Genomic DNA, 18,898 nt, shown 5'->3' with positions numbered 1-18,898 from the left:
GTTCCTGACCTGTTTTCTGTTTAGTTTTGTGTGTTAGTTGGTCAGGACGTGAGTTTGGGTGGGCATTCTATGTTGTCTGTTTCTATGTTGGTTTAGGGTTGCCTGGTATGGCTCTCAATTGGAGGCAGGTGTTTGGCGTTCCTCTAATTGAGAGTCATATTTAGGTAGGCGGTTCACAGTGTTTGTTTGTGGGTGGTTGTCTCCTGTGTCCGTGTCAATGTTTGCACCATACGGGACTGTATACGGTTTGTTCATTTCATGTAGTCTGTTCCTGTTTATTTCGTTCGTCACGTTGTATGTAAGTTCGTCGTTCAGGACTGTCTACTTTCGTTTTGTTATTTTGTATCATTTTCAAGTATAGTTCGTTTTGTCTTATTAAATAAATTCATCATGTCATTTCAACGCGCTGCACCTTGGTTCAATCCCTGCTCCTCCTCTTCTGATGAAGAGGAGGAGGATTATCGTTACACTGACGCGATTTGATAAATCTGCTCATTTTTCAGAATAAAAACTTTGTTAAAGCAAGGCCCCTTAACTCTTGTGTATTTTCTGCACTATGTAATGATATGGGAAGCAACCATGTAACGTTTTTACAGCATACAGAAGTGCGCTGGTTATCAAGGGGCAAAGTATTGACACGTTTTTTTAAATTGAGAGACGAGCTTAAAGTTTTCTTTACTGACCGTAATTTTCACTTGTCTGACCGATTGCATGACGAGTTTCTCACACGACTGGCCTATCTGGGAGTTGTTTTTTCTCGCCTGAATGATCTGAATCTAGGATTACAGGGACTCTGCAACTATATTCAATGTGCGGGACAAAATTGAGGCTATGATTAAGAAGTTGGAGCTCTTCTCTGTCTGCATTAACAAGGACAACACACAGGTCTTTCCATCATTGTATGATTTTTTGTGTGCAAATGAGCTCAACCTTACCGATAATGTCAAATGTGATATAGCGAAGCACCTGAGTGAGTTGGGTGCGCAATTACACAGGTACTTCCCGAAATGGACAACAGAAAATACTGGATTCGTTATCCCTTTCATGCCCTGCCTCCAGTCCACTTACCGATATCTGAACAAGAGAGCCTCGGCGAAATTGCAACAAGCGGTTCTCTGAAAATTGAATTTAATCAGAAGCCACAGCCATATTTCTGGATAGGGCTGCGCTCAGAGTATCCTGCCTTGGCAAATCGCGCTGTTAAGACACTGATGCCCTTTGCAACCACGTACCTATGTGAGAGTGGATTCTCGGCCCTCACTAGCATGAAAACTAAATACAGGCACAGACTGTGTGTGGAAAATGATTTCAGACTGAGACTCTCTCCAATACAACCCAACATTGCAGAGTCATGTGCATCCTTTCAAGCACACCCTTCTCATTAACCTGTGGTGAGTTATTCACCATTTTCAATTAACAAATAAGGTTTTATATGTAAGATGGTTAAATAAAGAGAAAAATCAATGATTATTATTATATTATTATTTGTGCCCTGGTCCTATAAGAGCTATTTGTCTCTTCCCAATAACCAGGTTGTGACAAAAACTCACACTCATTCTTATGTTTAATAAATGTATCGTATAGTGTGTGTGGCAGGCTTACAATGATGTCAGAAAACAACATTTGAGAGTGCGCTGACCCTGGTGCTAGAGGGGGTACAGCTGGAGGTGGAATGTTTGAAGGGGTACGGGACTATAAAAAGTTTGGGAACTACTGTTCTAGAATGATACACTGTTGCCTAGCCAACAATGTGGGGTGTTCTGGAATGATACACTGTTGCCTAGCCAACGATGTGGGGTGTTCTAGAATGATACACTGTTGCCTAGCCAACGATGTGGGGTGTTCTGGAATGATACACTGTTGCCTAGCCAACAATGTGGGGTGTTCTGGAATGATACACTGTTGCCTAGCCAACAATGTGGGGTGTTCTAGAATGATAGACTGTTGCCTAACCAACGATCTGGGGTGTTCTAGAATGATACACGGTTGCCTAGCCAACAATGTGGGGTGTTCTAGAATGATACACTGTTGCCTAGCCAACGATCTGGGGTGTTCTAGAATGATACACTGTTGCCTAGCCAACGATGTGGGGTGTTCTAGAATGATACACTGTTGCCTAGCCAACAATGTGGGGTGTTCTAGAATGATACACTGTTGCCTAGCCAACAATGTGGGGTGTTCTAGAATGATACACTGTTGCCTAGCCAATGATGTGGGGTGTTCTAGAATGATACACTGTTGCCTAACCAACAATGTGGGGTGTTCTAGAATGATACACTGTTGCCTAGCCAACGAGCTCTACCACACTAGAAGAGGAGAAACCGCCGTAAAGCACAGGAGGATCGTGAGTGCTTGATCTTATTTAGTTCATATTCAGTCTTCAATGCCATTGCATATCATTCATTTTAGGCTATTCAAATCAAATATGAGCTACAATTTCATTATCAAGATGTTTGTCCTAGATTTATACAACGTATATCAATCAAATGATACGCCTGCAGAGGTAGCAATAGCATCAGGAATAGGAGTCTATCATAGTTCATGTGTGATTCAATGACATTATGCAGGGCAGCTCAGGACAGCTGAAGATGGATTTGAAAGAACTGATTGGGTCTCTGCTTGACACCAACAAAAGACCCATAATATCTGGCCCTCTGCCCTCACTAAATCATTGAACAGTTCAGCAGACTTCTAGCCCTCCATAACTGGCTACGAGACTATTACAGCTCTGTGGGTGTAACATTTATTGACAATTTTGATACCTTCTGGAAACTTCTTGCAAAAAAAGCTTGTTTTATTTTCTAGTAGGCTTAAATTGAAGGTATGGCAAATACGAGTGGCAATATCGTCCTCTGTTATCCTCAGTAATTTTCCACCTAAGTTGTCAGACCCCGGTGGCTTGTCATTGTTGATAGACAACAATACTTTTTTCACCTCTTCCACACTCACTTCACAGTATTCAACACTACAGTGCTTGTCTTTCATAATTTGGTCAGATATACTTGTATGTGTAGTGTTAGCAGTTTGTTGCTGGCATGTCATGACTAAGTTTGCTAATTTTGCCAATGAAAAAATACTTAAATTAGTTGGAAATGTTGTGATGAATAAGCCATCTGACTCAGATGAAGCCGAGTTTGCCTTTTTGCCCAAAGTATCATTGAAGGTGCCCCAAAGCTTTTTACTGTCATTCTTTATTTAATTTATCTGTGTTTCATAATGTAGTTGCTTCTTCTTTTTATTCAGTTTAGTCACATGATTTCTCAATTTGCAGTACGTTTACCAATCGGTTGTACAGCCAGACCTATTTGCCATGTCTTTTGCCTCATCCCTCTCAAACATAACATTTTCCAATTCCTCATCAATCCACAGGGATTTAACAGTTTTTACAGTAATTTTCTTATTGGGTGCGTGCTTATTAGAAACTGGAATAAGCAATTCCATAAATATGTCAAGTGCAGCGTTTGGCTGGTCCTCATTACACACCACACACCAACAAATATTCTACACAACAATACCGAGGCGTGATTTATTTAGATGTAAAAAGCTTCTTCGTCAGATGTTTTATTTGCGTTACGAAGGACAACTTGTCATCTATTCAGACACCCAGGTACTGATATTGAGAAACGAGCTCAGTTTGGGCTCCATTTATAGGGCAGATATGCAGGTCCTCAGGGTCAACATGTCGTGACCTAGAGAACAGCACGAGCTTGGTTTTACTTGTATTTAACACTAATTTAAGATCTGTAAGTGATTTCTGAACTGAATCAAAGTCATGCTGAAGTTCATGAATGGCCTGCTGCACTGAGGGTCAGCCCTAACCCTAACCATTACCCTAACCCTAAACCCTGACCCTAACCCTGACCAACACCCTAACCCTAACACTGACCCTAACCCTGACCATTACCCTAACCCTGACCCTAACACTGACCCTAACACTAACCTTAACCCTGACCATTACCCTAACCCTAACCCTAACACTGACCCTAACCCTGAGGTGGCACCGAGGGTCAGCCCTAACCCTGACCATTACCCTAACCCTAACCCTAACACTGACCCTAACACTGACCCTAACCCTGAGGTGGCACAGGAATACATAACAGTGTCATCTGCTTAGAGATGAATGTTACAAGTATTAACAGTGTTTCCTATGTCATTAATTTAAAAGGTGAACAATAATGGACTCAAAATGGAACCCTGAGGAACACCTGTTTGAATCTCAAGACATTCAGATTCAACCCCATCTATCAAGATGGCCTGAGTTCTGTCACTAAGATAATTCTGATTTAACCCCATCTATCCAGATCGCCTGAGTTCTGTCACTAAGATAATTCTGATTTAACCCCATCTATCCAGATGGCCTGAGTTCTGTCACTAAGATAATTCTGATTTAACCCCATCTATCCAGATGGCCTGAGTTCTGTCACTAAGATAATTCTGATTTAACCCCATCTATCAAGATGGCCTGAGTTCTGTCACTGAGATAATTCTGATTTAACCCCATCTATCAAGATGGCCTGAGTTCTGTCACTGAGATAATTCTGATTTAACCCCATCTATCAAGATGGCCTGAGTTCTGTCACTAAGATAATTCTGATTTAACCCCATCTATCCAGATGGCCTGAGTTCTGTCACTAAGATAATTCTGATTTAACCCCATCTATCCAGATGGCCTGAGTTCTGTCACTAAGATAATTCTGATTTAACCCCATCTATCCAGATGGCCTGAGTTCTGTCACTAAGAGAATTCTGATTTAACCCCATCTATCAAGATGGCCTGAGTTCTGTCACTGAGATAATTCTGATTTAAACCCATCTATCAAGATGGCCTGAGTTCTGTCACTGAGATAATTCTGATTTAACCCCATCTATCAAGATGGCCTGAGTTCTGTCACTGAGATAATTCTGATTTAACCCCATCTATCAAGATGGCCTGAGTTCTGTCACTAAGATAATTCTGATTTAACCCCATCTATCAAGATGGCCTGAGTTCTGTCACTAAGATAATTCTGATTTAACCCCATCTATCAAGATGGCCTGAGTTCTGTCACTAAGATAATTCTGATTTAACCCCATCTATCAAGACGGCCTGAGTTCTGTCACTGAGATAATTCTGATTATACTTGTATGTGTAGTGTCAGCAGGTGGTCTTGTGTGTCAACAAGGTGGTCTTGAAATGGGGCGATAGTTGTCAAGATCATCATGCTTCTACACCTGCATTGCTTGCTGTTTGGCGTTTTAGGCTGGGTTTCTGTACAGCACTTCGAGATATTAGCTGATGTACGAAGGGCTATATAAAATAAACTTGATTGATTGATTGATTGATCATTTGTATCCCCATCCTTATGGAATGACAGCACATATGCGGAGCAACCAGGCGTTGCACTTGACACATTTATGAAATTGCTTATCCCAAATACTAATAGGCACACATTAAGAAAATTACTGTAAAAACTATTAAATCCCTGTGGATTGATGAGGAATTGAAAAATTGTACGGCTGAGAGGGATGAGGCAAAAAGAATTGGCAAATAAGTCTGACTGCACAACCACTTGGCAAATGGTAAATTGAGAAATCATGTGATTAACTGAATAAACATTTTAATTAATTATGCTATGAAGCAAAGATAAATTATATAAAGATTGATAGTAAAAAGCATTGGAACACCTTAAATGACATTTTGTGGAAAAAGGCAAACTCTGCTCCATCATTCCTTGAAGCAGATGGCTCATTCATCACAAAACCCACTGATATTGCCAAATACTTTAATGATTTTTTAATTGGAAAGATTAGAAAACTTAGGCATGACATGCCAGCAAAAAAACACTGACCCTACACATCTAAGTATATCTGACATTTTGAATTCCATAAAGTGGGTGTGGATGAAGTGAAAAAAGTATTATTGTCTATCAACAATGACAAGCCACCGGGGTCTGACAATCTGGATGGAAAATCACTGAGGATAATAGTGAACGGTATTGCCACTCCTATTTGCCACATCTTCAATCTAAGCCTATTAGAAAGTGTGTGCCCTCAGGCCTGGAGGGAAGCTAAAGTAATTCCATTACACAAGAAGAGTAAAGCCCCTTAACTGACTAAAATAGCAGACGGAAAAAATAATGTTTGAACAGACACAATGCTATTTTACAGTAAACAAATTGACAACAGACTTTCAGCTTATAGGGAAGGACATTCAACAAGCACGGAACCTACACAAATGACTGGTGATTGGCTGAGAGAATAAATTGAGGGTAAAACGATTGTGGGGCTGTTTTGTTAGATCAGCTTAATATTGCAGATAGATTGTTGCTTCCATCAATGTAATTGTCAGCATCATTTCCAATCCCCCATATGTGTTTTGGTAAATATATATGTCTATATACATACATACATACATACATACATACATACATACATACATACATACATACAACTACCCATATGCATATATATATACAGTTGAAGTCGGAAGTTTACATACACCTTAGCCAAATACATTTAAACTCAGTTTTTCACAATTCCTGACATTTAATCCGAGTAAAGATTCCCTGTTTTAGGTCAGTTAGGATCACCACTTTATTTTAAGAATGTGAAATGTCAGAATAATAATAGAGAGAATGATTTATTTCAGCTTTTATTTCTTTCATCACATTCCCAGTGGGTCAGAAGTTTACATACATTCAATTAGCATTTGGTAGGATTGCCTTTAAATTGTTTAACTTAGGTCAAACATTTCGGGTAGCCTTCCACAAGCTTCCCTCAATAGGTTGGGGGAATTTTGGCCCATTCCTCCTGACAGAGCTGGTGTAACTGAGTCAGATTTGTAGGCCTCCTTGCTCACACACGATTTTTCAGTTCTGCCCACACATTTTCTATAAGATTGAGGTCAGGGCATTGTGATGGCCACTCCAATACCTTGACTTTGTTGTCCGTAAGCCATTTTGCCACAACTTTGGAAGTATGCTTGGGGTCTTTGTCCATTTGGAAGACCCATTTGCGACCAAGCTTTAACTTCCTGACTGATGTCTTGAGATGTTGCTTCAATATATCCACATAATTTTCCTCCCTCATGATTTCATCTATTTTGTGAAGTGCACCAGTCCCTCCTGCAGCAAAGCACCCCCACAACATGATGCTGCCACCCCCGTGTTTCACGGTTGGGATGGTGTTCTTCGGCTTCCAAGCATACCCCCTTTTTCCTCCAAACATAACGATGGTCATTATGGCCAAACAGTTCTATTTTTGTATCATCAGACCAGAGGACATTTCTTCAAAAAGTATGATCTTTGTCCCAATGTGAATACATCCACAGGTACACCTCCAATTGACTCAAATGATGTCAATTAGCCTATCAGAAGCTTCTAAAGCCATGACATCATTTTCTGGAATTTTCCAAGCTGTTTAAAGGCACAGTCAACTTAGTGTATGTACAATTCTAACCCACTGGATTTGTGATACAGTGAATTATAAGTGAAATAATCTGTCTGTAAACAATTGTTGGAAAAATTACTTGTCTCATGCACAAAGTAGATGTGTTAACAAGACATTTGTGAAGTGTTTGAAAAACGAGTTTTAATGACCCTAACCTAGGTGTATGTATGTAAACTTCCGACCTCAACTGTATATACATATATACATATATACATATATACATTACATACATATATGTAAACATTCATACATATACACATCCACACTTTATTTTAGAATATACCTTTATTATTCCCTGCAAACCCTACCACCCCTCCCCCAATTGTAGTAAACTAATAAACAATAACACAATAGGCTTCTACCTTCAGTTTATATATCTTATACACATTTTACAGACACAATCTATTTTACAATAGTTATATTTTGTTTGTTTTTAGTCCTTCCTCTATTTCTGATGTCCATCCAGTTTGATTTATATTTGTAACTGTGCTATTTAATTTCTTCTGTTTTCTGTTTTCAAACAACCGAAAGTGAGCAGTTGTAATCTGAATAAAGGGAAAAAGACCATTCTGGAACACGGGATGAGACATTCTTACATCATTTACTAGAGAACCATTTCGGATATGAGTATAACTTTTGTATGACTGATGCCTTTGGCGAGAGGTCTAATGCTATAATATTTAATAAATTCTGCCCCCCGAATTCATTGTCGATATATAAATAGGCCCTTTTAATTTTGTCTTGCTTGCCATTCCAAATAAAATATAATTTTTTTTGTTGATATAATTTGAAAAGCAGGTCACTAGGTGTATGCAAAATCATAAGCAAATAGTTCAACTGTGATATGATTAAAGAGTTAATCAGGGGGATTTTTCAACACAAATAGACAGGTATTTTCCTTTCCATGGTAGCAAGATAATATCTATTTTTTCTAACTTTCTATAAAAATGTGTTGGAGTGAGATCATTTCTTTCTTTTGGGATTTGTATACTGAGTATGTCCACATCTCCGTCAGACCATTTTATTGGTGAACTACACGATAATGTAAAAGTAGATTTTTTTTGTGATCCAATACGTAATATTACTTATCATAATTTGATTTAAATCCAGAAAGGTTAGCAAAAGTATCTAGATCCTCTATGAGGCCATGGAGATTTATATTTTGGTTTTAAAAGAAAACATGAATTGTCAGCGTACAATGACACGTTTTTTTTAAGCCGGGGATTTCTAATCCCTTAATATTGTTGTTGGATCCAATTTTAACAGCTAACATTTCGATGGCAATAATAAATAGATATGCCGATAGTGGACAACCTTGTTTTACTCCTCTAGACAGTTTAAAACTTTCTGAGATGTAGCCACTATTTACTATTTTACACCTAGGGTTACTATACATAACTTTATCCCATTTTATAAGAGATTCTACAAAATGTTTAATATTCTAGGCATTTATATATAAACTCCAGTCGTACTTTATCAAAAGCCTTTTCAAAATCAGCTATGAAAACCAGACCTGGTTTCCCCCGATATTTATCCTATATATATATATTTATTTTATTTATTATTTCCTATTGTTTCCAGTACTTGTCTTATATTATGTCCAATGTATCGTATCGTGTAAAAAACCTGATTAGGATGAATAATATCTGACAATGCCGTTTTAATTCTAGCTAGAAGTTTTGCATCACAACACTGAAGTGTAAGAGGTCTCCAATTTTCTAAATGGACTGGATCTTTATATATACCACTTGGGTCCTGTTTCAGTAATAACGATATCAGACCTTCTTGTTGCGTGTCCGATAATCTACCGTTTATATAGGAGTGGTTAAAACAAGCTAATAATGGTCCTCTGAGTATATCATTTTTTTTTTAATATATTTTGTATACTTTGTATACTTCTACTGGTATGCCATCCAGCCCTGGAGTTTTTCCAGTCTTTAAGTCTTTTATTGCATCAAGAAGTTCCTCCACCGTAATTTGGCCTCACAGGAGTCTTTATGCACAGCTGTTCATTTTACATTATTAAGAGGAAAAAAGTCCATACAATTAGCTTCGGTTAGTGGAGATGAAGGAGCCTGAAATTAAAATATATTCTTAAAGTACTTCCTTCCTGTTTCAAAATATCATTCGGTGAATCATGCGTGACTCCATTTGTAACAAGTTTCAATAAAAAAATTTTGGGGTAACATTTCTATGTTGAAGATTGAAAAATAATTAGTCTTTTCCCCATATTCCATCCAGTTGGCTTTATTTTTATAATATATTACACTGGATACAGTTATAGTTCCTTCATTTATTTGTTGTTTTTCTTCTATATCATGTTAAAGGGTCTATATCATGTTAAAGGGTCTATATCATGGGTCTATATCATGGGTCTATATCATGTTAAAGGGTCTATATCATGGGTCTATATCATATTAAAGGGTCTATATTGATTACATTTCCAATAGCCCACAGAGTAATATATATGCCAATCGTGTGATGATCCGACCGCATTTTGTCCCCTATCAAACACTTTTTTAACATAAGAAAGAAAGTAATCAAGACGGCTAACTTGATTAAACCTCCTCCATGTATATCTCACTAGGTCAGGGTATTAAACCTCCTCCATGTATATCTCACTAGGTCAGGATATTAAACCTCCTCCATGTGTAACTCACTAGGTCAGGATATTATACCTCCTCCATGTATATCTCACTAGGTCAGGATATTATACCTCCTCCATGTATATCTCACTAGGTCAGGATATTAAACCTCCACCATGTATATCTCACTTGGTCAGGGTATTAAACCTCCTCCATTTATATCTCACTAGGTCAGGGTATTAAACCTCCTCCGTGTATATCTCACTAGTTCAGGGTATTAAACCTCCTCCATTTATATCTCACTAGGTCAGGATATTAAACCTCCTCCATGTATATCTCACTAGGTCAGGATATTAAACCTCCTCCATTTATATCTCACTAGGTCAGGATATTAAACCTCTTCCATGTATATCTCACTAGGTCAGGATATTAAACCTCCTCCATTTATATCTCACTAGGTCAGGATATTAAACCTCCTCCATGTATATCTCACTAGGTCAGGATATTAACCCTCCTCCATGTATATCTCACTAGGTCAGGGTATTAAAAGTGTACAGCTCTATAAACCACTTTGGATTGAATCCCGGCCTCAGATGTGTAACCGGCTGGAACTGGTGGAGGTTATTAACCTTTCACGAGTATCTACCCCGGGTCCGGGAGCACCCCCCACCCCCCCCCACACTGAGTAGCATATTCTAGCATAGCGTCACAATTAAATAGTAGCATCTAAATATCATTAAATCACAAGTCCAAGACACCTAATGAAAGATACAGATCTTATGAATAAAGCCACCATTTCAGATTTTTAAAATGTTTTACAGGGAAGACAAAATATGTAAATCTATTAGCTAACCACGTTAGCAAAAGACACCACTTTTCTAACTCCATCAGTTTCTTACTCCATCAGGTGCTATCACCAATTCGGCTAAACTAAGATATTGATAGCCACTAACCAAGAAAAAACCTCATCAGATGACAGTCTGATAACATATTTATGGTATAGGATAGGTTTTGTTAGAAAAATGTGCATATTTCAGGTAGATATCATAGTTTACAATTGCACCCACCGTCACAAATGGACTAGAATAAATACATAGAGCAACGTGTTTACCTAATTACTAATCATCAAACATTTCGTAAAAATACACAGCATACACTAATCGAAAGACACAGATCCTGTGAATACAGACAATATTTCAGATTTTCTAAGTGTCTTACAGCGAAAACACAATAAATCGTTATATTAGCATACCACATATGCAAAAGTTACCAGAGCATTGATTCTAGCCAAAGAGAGCGATAACGTAAACATCGCCAAAATATATTAATTTTTTCACTAACCTTCTCAGAATTCTTCAGATGACACTCCTGTAACATCACATTACAACATACATATACAGTTTGTTCGAAAATGTGCATATTTAGCCACCAAAATCATGGTTAGACAATGACAAAAGTTGCCCAGCTGGTCAGACAATGTCGTGCGCCATATCAGACAGTGATCTAGTCGTATACATAAATACTCATAAACGTGACTAAAAAATATAGGGTGGACAGCGATTGATAGACAATTTAATTCTTAATACAATCGCTGATTTACATTTTTTAAATTATCCTTACTTTTCAATACAGTTTGCGACAAGCGAAGCTACGTCTAAAAAGATGGCGTCATAAGCGATTAACATTTCTCGACAGAAACACGATTTATCATAATAATTTGTTCCTACTTTGAGCTGTTCTTCCATCAGAATCTTGGGCAAAGAATCCTTTCTTGGGTCTAATCGTCTTTTGGTCGAAAGCTGTCCTCTTGCCATGTAGAAATGCCCATTGCGTTCGGCATGAACTGGAACCGTGCCCAGAGATTCACAGTGTCTCAGAAATAAATGTCCCAAAATCGCACTAAACGGATATAAATTGCTATAAAACGGTTTAAATTAACTACCTTATGATGTTTTTAACTCCTATAACGAGTAGAAACATGACCGGAGAAATATAACTGGCTACACTAATGCTTGGAAAAACAGTAGGTCGGTGTCCTCCGCGCGCCTGACGCACCTAGAAAAGAGTTCCTACCTACACGTGTTTTTGTTTTATAGGGGCTGTGATTGCGCAATCGATACCATTCAAATCGTCATCACGTAAAGGCATCCAGGGGAAGACGTAAGCAGTGTCCGTATCCTGATAGCGTTCACAGTGGCCTTTAAACTGACTCCAGATCAGGGGCCAAAATGTGTGAAATCTGACTCCATGTCAGGGAAATTGCTGTAGAATGAGTTCTGTTCCACTCAGAGACAAAATTCCAACGCCTATAGAAACTAGAGACTGTTTTCTATCCAATAATAGTAATAATATGCATATTGTACGATAAAGAATTTAGTAGGAAGCCGTTTAATCTGTAATGCAATTATGCTAATGAGAAAACAGCACCCCCTGTAGTCGCAAGAAGTTAACGCACCCTGCCGACTATGCCAAATGTAACGTGGGGGATCCGTCAATCACTCAATGTAACGTGGGGCATCCGTCAATCACTCAATGTAACGTGGGGGATCTGTCAATCACTCAATGTAACGTGGGGGATCCGTCAATCACTCAATGTAACGTGGGGCATCCGTCAATCACTCAATGTAACGTGGGGGATCCATCAATCACTCAATGTAAAAAGCATCATACTATGGAGGGAGGGAGGGAGAAGGGGGAGGGAGAGAGAGGAGGAAACGCATCATACTATGAAACTTTCTGTATTTTGAAAGTTCAATATCTGGAAAACATCATTGCTGACATGCAAAACATTGTGGGACGGTGGACTAATGAAAGAAATGCCAAAATATACTTTTTGAGAGAAATATTTATTTAATTCTAATGTGCATTAATGTTGGCAGCTTGAGATCTATGCACTCACACACACACGATCGTCTAGCGTCGAGCTGCACATGTGCAGGCCATCAAATCAAAGGCTCTTTTGAACGGTAATCCATCTCGGAATTTACAAGTCAGAAAGAACGCCTGTTCTAAAACTGTCCTCTTTCTGTCGTTCACGGTGAGTTACAGCCATAACGCCTGTAGATATCTCACCCAGGAACCCAGGATTACGAAACAGGTTCTGTCTTTGAACTCACCTGCATTTAAAATGCAGAGAAACTATCTGTTGTTGTAAACTGTGTCAGTTTAGCACCATTACGTTGAGTAATATCCCTGCATCGTTAAGATGATCAGAGTCTAGCCTCCCTGCATCGTTAAGCTGATCAGAGTCTAGCCTCCCTGCATCGTTAAGCTGATCAGAGCCTCCCTGCATCGTTAAGCTGATCAGAGTCTAGTCTCCCTGCATCGTTAATCTGATCAGAGCCTCCCTGCATCGTTAAGCTGATCAGAGCCTCCCTGCATCGTTAAGATGATCAGAGTCTAGCCTTCCTGCATCATTAAGCTGATGAGAGTCTAGCCTCCCTGCATCGTTAAGCTGATCAGAGTCTAGTCTCCCTGCATCGTTAAGATGATCAGAGTCTAGCCTTCCTGCATCATTAAGCTGATCAGAGTCTAGCCTTCCTGCATCATTAAGCTGATCAGAGTCTAGCCTCCCTGCATCGTTAAGATGATCAGAGTCTAGTCTCCCTGCATCGTTAAGCTGATCAGAGTCTAGTCTCCCTGCATCGTTAAGATGATCAGAGTCTAACCTCCCTGCATCGTTAAGCTGATCAGAGTCTAGCCTCCCTGCATCGTTAAGCTGATCAGAGTCTAGCCTCCCTGCATCGTTAAGCTGATCAGAGCCTCCCTGCATCGTTAAGCTGATCAGAGTCTAGTCTCCCTGCATCGTTAAGCTGATTAGAGCCTCCCTGCATCGTTGAGCTGATCAGAGTCTAGTCTCCCTGCATCGTTAAGCTGATCAGAGTGTCATGTGGTTGCAAATTCCGCTTTTAATCTGTAAGTACACAGAGAATCTTCAATCGAAATGACTGTAAAGTCACTTTTTGAGAACAGAATGGAACAGAGAAACCATTAGCTCATTCACTGTCGTCAGCTGATTCAGAATATGTAAATTGTATCATCCTGGTATGTTCTGTTGAAGATACCAAGCAAAGTCTGAATATTTATTACAAAGCTAACTTTACTGCAGTGAGGAGAGGGGAGAGAGGGGAGGAGAGGAGAGGGCAGGAGAGGAGAGGAAGAGAGGGAGGAGGGGGCAGGAGAGGATAGGAGAGGAGAGGAAGAGAGGGAGGAGGGAGAGAGGGGAGGGAGGGAGAGAGGAGAGGAAGAGAGAGAGGGAGAGAGGGGGGAGGGAGGGAGAGAGAGGGAGGGAGGGGCAGGAGAGGAGAGGAGAGGAAGAGAGAGAGGGGGAGGGAGGGGGGAGGGATGGAGGAAGAGAGGGGGAGGGGAGAGGGGGAGGGAGAGTGGGAGGGAGAGAGGGGGAGGGAGGGGGCAGGAGAGAATAGGAGAGGAGAGGAAGAGATGAGAGGATTGGGGAGGGGAGGGTGGGAGAGGGAGGGAGGGTGGGAGAGGGAGCGAGGGAGGGAGACAGGGACGAGGGAGAGAGAGAGGAGGGGAGGAAGGAAGGGTATGATGAGGAGGAGTATGGCTGGAGGAGGGAGGGGGAAGGGAGGAGGAGAGGAAGAGGAAGAGAAGAGAGGAGGAGAGGAAGAGAGGAGAGGAGGAGAGGAGAAGAGGAGGAGAGGAGAGAAGAGAGGAGGAGCAGAAGAGAGGAGGAGAGGAGAAGAGGAGGAGAGGAGAAGAGAGGAGGAGAGGAGAAGAGGAGGAGAGGAGAAGAGGGGAAACGAGGACGAGATGCTGCCAACAGGATTCTCCCGGGAATATAACAGTAGATAAATAATTCCTCAGATATGGTGACATGGTGTGACTCAGAGAATACCAATGTACCAGTCTCCTGATGGGGGAAATAGCACAGCCTTCTCTACCTGTCACCAAAAAAATATGAACATATGTCAAGTGTGATTTGAAATAGGGGAAGTTTGGTCATGATTATCTTGACTGTTTCAGTGAGCGTCAATATCCCACACAACGATGTCACCTCAACCCAATGTATGTGTCCTGTGACACGGCCCATCCCTGCAGTGACAACGATGTCACCTCAACCCAACGTATCTGTCCCCAATTCACCAGGAAAGTTAACTTCCCAAGACATTGTTACACGGCCCATCCCTTGCAGTTATTGGACAGCGTAGCCTTGGTCGCTGAAGCATGGTGGAGGAGGAAGAGGAGGAGGAAGAAGGGAGGGAGGAGAAGGATTTGAAGGGAGGAGGAGGAGGGAGCGACAGAGGGAGGAGGAGGAAGGAGGAGGAGGAAGAAGGAACGAGAGAGGGAGGAGGAGAAAGAGGAGGAGGAGGGAGGTTGTGAGGGTGGGAGGTTGTGAGAGTGGGAGGGAGGGGAACACCCACAGTCTCATTATTACCTCAACTACCTCCTACCCCTGTACATTGACTCGGTACCAGTACTCCTTGTATATAGTCTCATTATTACCTCAACTACCTCGTACCCCTGTACATTGACTGGGTACCAGTACTCCTTGTATATAGTCTCGTTATTGTTATTTTATTATGTTACCATTTTTTGGGGGGGGATTTTTAACTTTTTAACTCTGCGTTGTTGGGAAAGGGCTCGTAAGTAGGCATTTCAAGGTCAATTCTACACCTGTTTTATTTGGATTTATTTGGAATACACACGCAAAATAATACAGTTGTTTTGAAGTTATTTCCAATGTTTTAAGGGTTTATGAAAAGTGTATTTCCATCCTGACTTTTACATAAGTCCTTTGTATTGGTGTAGACTTGACGGACCAGATGGGACTCATTCCCTCCCAAACCAAAAGGAGAAACCAATGTTTTCTCTGGTAGGCACAACCTACCTGACACCTCTATAAATAATAACCTCAAGTCAAAACCGTTGCAACCTTTAAGCCAGGACAGAATGACATGTACCGTTAAACCAGGACAGATTAATGTTAACTTTCTGTGTACATCCCAGGAACAGCCGTTCTGCCCTGTTCTGAGCCAATTGCAATTTTCCTGAGGTCCTCTTTGTGGCACCTGATCACACGACTGAACAGTAGTCCAGGTGTGACAAAACTAGGGCCTGTAGGACCTGCCTTGTTGATGGTGCTGTTAAGAAGGTAGAAACTAGGGCCTGTAGGACCTGCCTTGTTGATAGTGCTGTTAAGAAGGTAGAAACTAGGGCCTGTAGGACCTGCCTTGTTGATAGTGCTGTTAAGAAGGTAGGAACTAGGGCCTGTAGGACCTGCCTTGTTGATAGTGTTGTTAAGAAGGCAGAGCATTGCTTTATTATGGACAGACTCCCCATCTTAGCTACTGTTATATCAATATGTTTTGACCATGACAGTTTACAATCCAGGATTACTCCAAGCAGTTTAGTCACCTCAACTTGCTCAATTTCCACATGATTCATTACAATATTTAGTTGAGGTTTAGGGTTTACTGAATGATTTGTCCCAAATACAATGCTTTAAGTTTTTTTTTTAATTTTTAGGACTAACTTATTCCTTGCCACCCACTCTGAAACTAACTGCAGCTCTTTGTTATGTGTTGCAGTCATTTCAGTCACTGTAGTAGATGACATGTATAGTGTTGAGTCACGCTGGCTGTATGCGGATGACTCAACACAGACACACTAGCTTTACTCAAAGCCAGTTGCATGTCGTTAGTAAAAATTGAAAAATGTAAGGGGCCTAGACAGCTGCCCTGGGGAATACCTGATTCTACCTGGATCATGTTGAATAAGCTTCCATTAAAGAACACCCTCTGTGTTCTGTTAGACAGGTAAATATTTATACATAATATAGCAGGGGGTGTAAAGCCATAACATGTGTTTTTCCAGCAGCACGAAACAGCCCCCAAAATATTTTTATTATCAATTTCTCTCAGCCAATCATCAGTCATTTGTGTAAGTGCTTGGATGTCCTTCCCTATCAGCTGAAAGTCTATTGTCAAATCGTTTACTGTAAGATATTATTGTATCTGGTCAAACACCATTTTTTCCAAAAGTTTACTGAGGCTTGGTAAGAGGCTGATTGGTCACCTATTTGACCCAGTTAAGGGGTCCTTACTATTCTTAGGTAGTGGAATGACTTCAGCTTCCCTCCAGGTCTGAGGGCACAAATTTCTACTAGACTTAAATTTAGGATATAGCAAATAGGTGTGGAAATATCGTCCGCTATTATCCTCAGTAATTTTCCATCCAAGTTCCATCCAGACCCTGGTGGCTTGTCATTGTTGACAGACAACAATAATTGTTCCACCTCTTCCTCACTTTATTGAATTCAAAATTACAATGCTTGTCTTTCATAATTTGGTCAGATATACTTGGATGTGTAGTGTCAGCATTTGATGCTGGCATGTCATTCCTTAGTTTGCTAATATTGCCAATGAAAAAATCATTAAAGTAGTTGGTAATATCAGTGGGTTTTGTGATGAATGGGCTATCTGATTCAATGAATGACGGAGCAGAGTTTGCCTTTTTGCCCAAAATTTCATTTAAGGTGCTGCAAAGTTTTTTACTATCATTCTTTATATATTTTATCTTTGTTTCATAGTGTAGTTTCTTCTTATTTTTATTCAGTTTAGTCACATGATTTTTCAATTTGCCAATCGGTAGTGCAGCCAGACTTCTTTGCCATTTCTTTAGCCTCTTTTCTCTCAACCATACATTTTTTAAATTCCTCATCAAACAAAGGTGATTTAAATTTTTTTTTTGTCTTTTTCTTAATTGGTGCATGCTTATTAGTAACTGGGATAAGCAATTTCATAAATGTGTCAAGTGCAGCTTCTGGTTGCTTCTCATTACACACCACTAACTGACAAATATTCTTCAAATCAACAACATAGGAATCTCTACAAAACTTATTGTATGAACTCTTATACTCTATTTTTAGCCTTTTGACCTTTGGTTTTCCTAGATATGTCTTTTACCAAATAGGGGTATATTCTGTATACCCCCCCCCTACCTTGTCACAGCACAACTGATTGGCTCAAACGCATTAAAAAGGAGAGAAATTCCACAAATGTACATTTAAGAAGGCACACCTGTTAATTGAAATGCATTCCAATTAAGTCAGCGTAGTTGGAGTCACAGGTATGCAGGCACAGGTAGATCAGGCACCAGTGTAGTGAAGCTAGTCCTGTTAATCTGCTCTGAACCTGCAGTCCGCTGCCTTCGGTTTCAAGACTTGAGACAGCGCTGATTGAAACACTCTTCTTGCTGTTCTCTGTCCACTACAAGATGAGAGAGGAGGAGGACACAGGCCATTCACAGAGGGACAGAAGACAAGGAAACATCCATTAGGTGAGTGGCGTTCCTACCATAGGAGTTGAGAACGAGCCCATTTGCGTTTTCCCCGTAAGTGAGATTTGCTTGCTAGGCATAGCCACTTCATTCCTGTAGTTCCCTGCTATCAAACAATAGCCAAATTGGAACTCCAGATTGTCAATACTGTCCCGGACAAGAGCGTAATAAACACAGCTTCTATCTCACTGGAAACATTCGTTAGCTATTCTAGGAGAAGTGGGCTCCATTGCAACCTAGCCTGCTGGCTAGTTGGCACAGTGGTTGGACTATGGGAGGAGCAGGTACTACATAGAGCCCTGACTACAGTGGTTGGACTATAGGAGGCACAGAGTACTACATAGAGCCCTGACTACAGTGGTTGGACTATGGGAGGTGCAGAGTACTACATAGAGCCCTGACTACAGTGGTTGGACTATGGGAGGAGCAGAGTACTACATAGAGCCCTGACTACAGTGGTTGGACTATGGGAGGAGCAGAGTACTACATAGAGCCCTGACTACAGTGGTTGGACTATGGGAGGAGCAGAGTACTACATAGAGCCCTGACTACAGTGGTTGGACTATGGGAGGAGCAGAGTACTA

The sequence above is a fragment of the Salvelinus fontinalis genome, chromosome 28 (assembly GCF_029448725.1).
Source record: "Salvelinus fontinalis isolate EN_2023a chromosome 28, ASM2944872v1, whole genome shotgun sequence".
Taxonomy (NCBI): domain Eukaryota; kingdom Metazoa; phylum Chordata; class Actinopteri; order Salmoniformes; family Salmonidae; genus Salvelinus; species Salvelinus fontinalis.
This window is presented reverse-complemented; position numbering follows the sequence as displayed.